A 7,500-nucleotide genomic window follows, 5' to 3' on the forward strand; every position below is an offset into this window, starting at 1 on the left:
TCTACGTTCTTGACAGCCCATCTTTGTCTCAGTAGAGTCTTTCAGTGGCATGTTTTGGTCCTTTTCCCCATTACTTAGAAAAAGTGAGCCACCGGTTCAGGTACAAGATACTATCACTACCGCCTGGACAATTAGACATCCAACCCGTAATCGCAACGACCCAATTGCAAGAGCTGAGCTCTACCAACTGAGCTATATCCCCCCGAGCCAAGTGGACCATGCATGAAGGAGTCAGATCCTTCTTATATTCTTTTCCTTGGCGCAGCTGGGCCATACTAGATTTGAACCAGAGACCTCGCCCGTGAAGTAAATGATCGCACCTATGGTCCAACCAATTGGGAGAGAATCAATAGATTCCTTTTCGGGAGCGATTCATCCTTCCCGAACGCAGCATACAACTCTCCGTTGTACTGCACTCTCCAAGTGTTCTTCCCCCCCCCCCTCCTCTTCCTTACCATAGGAAGTATTTGTGAAATAACTTCGATGAGAAGAAAAAAGAGGGCTTTAAAAGACCCTACTGGCCTAACCCTAGACACTCTAAGATCCTTTTTCAAACCTGCTCCCATTTCGAGGCGGAAAAGAAAAAGAATTTCACGTTCTTCCTTTCGGGAAGGGAAGATTAGGAAAATCCTATTGATTGCAGCTTTCTCCAGACCTCCGGGAAAAGCATGAAAAAGGCTCGAACGGTACGATCCCTCCGTCACCCTAGAATGAAAGGGGTGATCTCATAGTTCTTGGTCTGTGAAGATACGTTGTTAGGTGCTCCATTTTATTTTCCCATTGAGGCCGAACCTAAACCTGCGCTCGAGAGATAGCTGTCCATACACTGATAAGGGATGTATGGATTCTCGAGAAGAGAGGAGCCGTGGTGGTCCCCTCAGGACCGCCCGGATCCCACGAGTGAATAGAAAGTTGGATCTACATTGGATCTCACCATAAACGCCCCATCTATCCTCCTGAGGAGAAGTTTGGTTTCAAACCCTGGTTCGAACTATCCATGTGGCTGAGAGCCCTCACAGCCCAGGCACAACGACACAATTATCAGGGGCGCGCTCTACCACTGAGCTAATAACCCGTCGTGCGGGCCTCCTGCTGGGGGCCCGCTATGCCAAGCCAAAAGCGAGAGAAACCACATCCCTCTCTTTCTTTTTTACGCCCCCTGCCGCCACACGAGAGGGACATGGGGGCGTAAAAGGGGATCCTATCAACTTGTTCCGACCTAGGATAATAAAATAAGCTCATGGGCTTTGGGTTTAAAGCTGTGTCAAACCTAAATACCCAAGAAACATTAGCTCTCCCTGAAAAGGAGGTGATCCAGCCGCACCTTCTAGTTCGGCTACCTTGTTACGATTTCACTCCAGTCACTAGCCCTGACTTCGGCACCTCCTCCTTGCGGTTAAGGTAACGACTTCGGGCATGGCCAGCTCCCATAGTGTGATGGGCAGGGTGTACAAGGCCCGGGAACGAATTCACCTCTGTATGGCTGACCGGCGATTACTACCGATTCCGGCTTCATGCAGGCGAGTTGCAGCCTGCAATCCGAACTGAGGACGGGTTTTTGGAGTTAGCTCACCCTCGCGGGATCGTGACCCTTTGTCCCGAACATTGTAGCACGTGTGTCGCCCCGGGCATAAGGGGCATGATGACTTGACATCATCCTCACCTTCCTTCGGCTTATCACCGGCAGTCTGTACAGGGTTCCAAACTCAACGGTGGCAACTAAACACGAGGGTTGTGTGGGAACCAAAATTCGCACTGTCGATTTCCGTTTAAATAAGGAAAGTAGGAGAACCCTAATTTCCCAGAGGTCCCGGATATCTGCTAATATCACACGCCAAGCAATCAGAACACGAAACGAGAATAGTAATAAAATAAGAAATCGAAAAAGAGAGCAAGATAGTTCTTATTCTGAATCTGCGTTTGAGCGTTTACAACAAGGTAAGTGCCTGGGCTACGAGAGCTGTCGGCGAGATTCCTAGTTCTAAAACCCTAAGACGGCAAAAACCTAATTGAGTCGCAGCTCGAATAACAAAAACAGAAAATTGCCTAAAATCGCTCTAAGTGCTAAGTTTGTTGTGAAAGAATCCTCCTCCTTGCCTCTCGCCTAGGACTCCTTATATACTGCCTCCAAGGTCGGTTTACGCTTTTCCTCTTCTGCCCTTAAGCTGCCATAGCATAAAAATGGAGATATTCCATTTTGTCCGTTCTTCGTAATTATCTTCATAATTTCGTATTTATCCGGGGAAACTTGACATTTATCTTTCCTTATGAACCAAGCGTAAACCGTCATGCGGTTTACGGGCTGTTTGTTAAGAAATCGTAAGTTGGGCCTCGAGTCATGTCTTAGGTCCTTTTGGGCCGTCTTCCGACTCGAAGCGTTTATTACGGCTTCTTTCGATAAAGAGTGAACTTTCCGCAGTTTTTACGGTAAAGTTTGATTGATAACTTAGAATGGCGGGGAACGTGAAATGGGTTCGCTACGGTCTTCGGGAGATAGCATCGAAGGGTACACGAGAATGCATGGACTAATGTCGTATCGACGTTTCGGAAGAACTCGGTCTCTACGTAGCGGCCGAGCTTTGGCTCGAGCTCCGTCGCTACGTAGCGACCGAGCTCCTGCTCGAGCTTGGTTGCTACGTAGCGACCGAGCTTTTGCTCGAACTCAGTCGCTACGTAGCGACCGAACTTCTGCTCGAACTCAGTCGCTACGTAGCGACCGAGCTTTGGCTCGAGCTCGGTTGCTATGCAACGACCGAGCGGAACACGCGTTCGGTTGCTGCGTAGCGACCCTTTTCGATCTCTTGTCCGATGGCTCGCGTTTCCTCCGCAAAGCTTTTCGTAAAGAAAAATCTATTTCAAAAAAATATTTGTCGAAGAAGGTTTTTACGTTTTTCTTCTTCGGGGATTTGGACGTTAACTTCGTCGTAACCGTTTTCGACCCCAACAGTTAGCCCCCCAGCTCGTTGGGAGTGTGGATTTCTAGCGAGATCCCAATGCGCGGTATGGCGAGTTTGGACGAGATTGGTGTATTTGGACGAAGTTCGTGTCCAAAAATCCGCAAGTAAATAGTAATTTCTCATGCCTATAAGAAGGGAGGTAATTTCTTCACAATCTTTACACATAATCATTCTCATAGAGAGGTTTTCTTGAAAAGATCTTTCTCTTTCTCTCTATCATTTTCTTCTTGATTAAAAAGAAAAACACAAAATGTCGAGTAAGAAGAGGAGTTCGAAGAAAGGGTCCTTGCCCGCGAACGTTTCTGAAGAGCTACGAGTGCCGAAGATGGAATTCGTTCCTCATTCGGTAGACACAGCCGAGAACGAGGCATGGTGGGTGGCGTGTTACGGTTCGATCAAGCCTCCCAAAGAAAAATCGTTCCCAGTCATGAACCATCGCCCGGTGGAGGCAGGTGCACCAAGTAGGAGTACTAGTGAATTCCTCGAGGTCATGCAGTCGTTCTACCATATTTCGGACGCGGTGGAATTCAGGGTTCCTCGTCAAGGAGAATGCGCTAGTAGTCCCCCGGAGGGCTACTTTACTTGTTACGAAGCACTCGTAGCGCGCTGCCGTTTGTGGTTCCCGATCCCCGAGATTATCGTCCGTGTGTTGGGTCGTTTCGGGGTGGTGATAAGCCAACTGAATCCTCTTGGCATCCAGCACCTCATAGGAATCCTGATCCTGAGCTACGAGCATGGTCTCTCCCTCACCGTAGATCACTTCGAAGCGCTTCTTCGGTTACAGATCATCAGGGATACGGACACGTACAGGCTGGTTCCTCGGAACTTCATGTCAGTGGTAAAGGGGTTTACTTCTAAGTTCAACTCATGGAAGAAGTTTTTCTTCTTCGTTCGTGTAGACGCAGCGTCCGTTGAGGAGAGCTGTATCCCACTGTTTCGGAGGTTGCCGAATGATCGTCCCTTTATCAACCCTCTTGCTCTGTTTCCTGAGGACATCATTGCGATGAGGGATCTGCTCAGGAATGGTCCTTTTTCTGGACTTCCTTTACGCCGAAGAGAGTTCGAAAGGCGCTGAGGTTTGTGCATTCTAGTCTTGCTTTGGGCGGAGAAACAAGGAGTGATTCCGAACCTGAATACCAAGGTCCCAACGCCGCTCCCACGATTGCGACGGGGCTGAACTCTTCGAAGGAGAAAGATATTGATCTCGGTGACCTGGAGTTTTCGGTGGACGATTGCATGCTTCCAGGATGGGATCCGAACCTTGCTTTCGGCGATGGAAGCGGTACGAGCGAGATCCCTATTCTGTACTTTGATGATTTCTTCGCTGGTCTTCCGTCGGGCTTTGATGCTCCTCTGGCCATGAGCGAGTCGGGGAGGCCGAAAGTCGTCGCGGAAGGATCTCGTATCATTAACGGGGTATAAACTTTAAGAATTTATTTGTTTTATTATTTTTTTTTTTTTTGCTTATAACGTGTCAATCGGTTTCATAGCGCTTGAAGTTGCTTGGATCGGCTATTGAGGGGAGCCATAGAGAGGCCATGATCTAGCGCTTTAAAGCGGAGAAGGCAGAAAAGGATCTTGCTCGCATGCGAGACGAGATGTTGGCACGAGATGCTCAACTTGCTCGTGATCATGCCAGAGATGTTCGTAGGGCGGAACGGAAGGGCAAGAGGGAAATCGCCGAGGTAATGAAGACTCGCGCTTCTCAATTACAGGTTGAGTACGGGAATCTTAAGGATGCTTTCAACTCGCTGGGCGACTTCCTTGAGTGTCGCGGCTCCGTCGGGAGCCTTTGGAAGACGAAGGTGGATGACTACGTTTTCGAGAGGGAGATGGAGTTAATGAAGGGTGGCATGAAGGATCATGCTCACGCTGAGGCGATCATTCCTCCAATCGATGGGAAGATTCAAGGATTCTGGGATCCCATCCCAGTTTCTCCTGATACCATAGAAACCACGACTGATTTTGCCGGTGATGATGAGGAAGTGAACTTTCCCGCGGATGCATTCGGAGCTTCCTTGTCCGGGAATTTTAACTTTGATCTGTGAGCGTTTTGATGGGAAGGAGTTTTTCCCTTTATCTAGTATTTAGCGGCCGAGTGTGGCCTTCGAACTTTGTATGGGCCTGTTTTGGCCGTTTTTGTCGGGACTGGCCGTTGGTGGCTTTGAACCCCTACCGCTATGCGGTTTATATAATGGATGTTTGTTTGAGTTACTTTGTTTAGAGTGGGTTTGAAGTAAACATGAGTTGTCGTCTCATATTTAACTTCGTTGAGGCGGTTTATCTGTTAGTTTGTTCGAGACGTGAGTTTTCGTAAAAATTATTTACGATCTTTCGGGAACGTTGAGATATGAACGAAGAGACATGTTTTAGGATCTCGTATCGTTTAGATATCATGTCTTTGAGATGTCTGAGACCAATGCGATAGGTTTAGGGCAAGACCTAGGTTTACTCTCGGTTTTAAGGTTTGTGCGGTGACTAGCCGGCTATCGGTTTTCCTGTTGCGATTTCTACCTGATTTGTACCGATTTGAAGTCCGCGATAGGTTCTCGGCTTATAGGACTTGTATGGTACGAATCGAGCATCTTTCCAGAGATAATTTTTAAGCCAACTGGAAGTGCTAGACCAAAATTTCGGTATTTTTTTTTGTAGTGCGCTTTCGTCCTTGTGTTGGACGTTTGAAGATCAAAAGAGTGATCAAGTTGCGTTTGTTTAAGACGGCTGATGTGTTCGCGGGGCCAATCGACGAACGGAGTGTAAGATTTGTAGTGGTCGCGTTCGGATAATTTGTTCGTATCATCTCGATTTTTAACTTGGCGACGTCTCGCAGTTATTTCGAAGACTATACTTATATTTTCGGTGCTGAAGTGAGATTGTTTTGCGATTTTGGGCCGTACGAGGCTGCTGGCAAGAGTATTAACGTTTGTAGATTTTCTAGGCGTGTTCTGAAACTTTTGCAAGTGTCTTAAAAAGGAGCGACGCATATTGATCGTAAAAATTTTCGAAATCTCTATAGAATTTGATTACAATAACGCATCTTTTCCTATGTGGGAGTATACGAGTATACGCACCCACTCCCCCCCCTCCCCTTTTTAGAGAGGGGGATAGCTGAACTTGTCTTTCGACGAGCTGCCTACGTACCCCTTTCGAGGATCAAGCCATCTCGTAGTTCTGTTTTATGCCGCGAGCGTGTTCACTCGGCGGTTGTTGCCGTGCTGACCGCCTTGATCGTGATGATCGTGGCTGGGTCAGTGTTCTCTTCCGGATGTTCCGGTAGAGTTGTAGTGTCGGCTTTGGACTCATGTTGAGTTTCGACACCCGAAGCATCTGCGTCAGCAGACGATGTTAAATCATCTTTTCTTGAAACATTGTCGGTCGAAGATTTATCAATCTTCGTGCGTTTGCGATTTTCCGTTGCAGAGGTCGTCATCTGTATTAACTTGTGTTCCGCGAGGAAGCACAGTTGCGACTGTTTCTGACATCCCAGATAGCTGCGACTCCGTTTGGTACGTCGATGGAACGGCTTGCATAGCGTTGAGCCATGGGGTTCCCATGATCACGTTGTAGATGGCAGGATGATCGACTACCGCGAACTCGACGATTTTTGTGATCTCCTTGGCCATGACTGGTAGCTGAATCGATCTGAGGGTCATCGATACTTCGCCTGAAAAGCCTGTGAGCTGTTTCGGAGTTGGGATTACTTCTCCGAGTTTGATGCTCATCCGATTGAGAGTGTCGCGGAAGATTACATTGACTGTGCTTCCTGTGTCAATGAGTACTCTTCCGACTTCCAGATCTCGTATGACGAGGTCTATGACGAGCGGATCGCAATGAGGTTGATCGATCCCGCCGGCTTCCTCCTTTGTGAAGGTGATTGAGCAGTTTTGATCATCTCGGGTAGGAGACCATGTAGGCCAGTTTGCGCTTGACTCCGCCTTCCGCTGGTAAGCCTTGATGGCCGAAACCGTATCGTTGCAGAATTGCGATCCTCCGATGATCATGTAGACTCTACGACGATTGTTATCGTTCCCTTTGTCGTATGGCCTCCTGCCGCGTTTATCCCCAGATTGGTTTCTTTGAGGAGATCTCTCCGCGGGAAGATTTCTGTCCGGCTTTGGGGGGCGATCGGTCTCGAGGATGAGATCTTTCACGCTGGTCATTTCCGAGAGTTCTCCGGCTAGTAGCTTCGCAGCCAGCCTTGCTTCCAAGACCTCTTGCAGTTAGTCGTTGAGTGTCCTCGGGACTGGTGGAACTCGCAGAAGGTGTTTTCATCATATCCTTGATTGCAAGTCCACGTATTACCCGTGGTTCGGCCCTGGTCTGAGCCGATCGCGTAATTGTGCGCTCCTTGGAGTTCTTCCCCCTCGTGATGGACATACTTGTCGTTACGAGGGTTCTTCTTCCTTGTTTTTGGGTCTACATCTTTCGAGGATGAACTCGCCGACTTATGTTTTTGCGATAAGATTTTTGTTTCTTCCTCGATCATGATGTAGTCCATCGCCTTGTGGAGGGCGTCTTGGACTGTCCGCGGTTTTTCGAGGGA

Source organism: Brassica napus, chromosome C9 (assembly GCF_020379485.1).
Source record: "Brassica napus cultivar Da-Ae chromosome C9, Da-Ae, whole genome shotgun sequence".
Lineage (NCBI taxonomy): Eukaryota > Viridiplantae > Streptophyta > Magnoliopsida > Brassicales > Brassicaceae > Brassica > Brassica napus.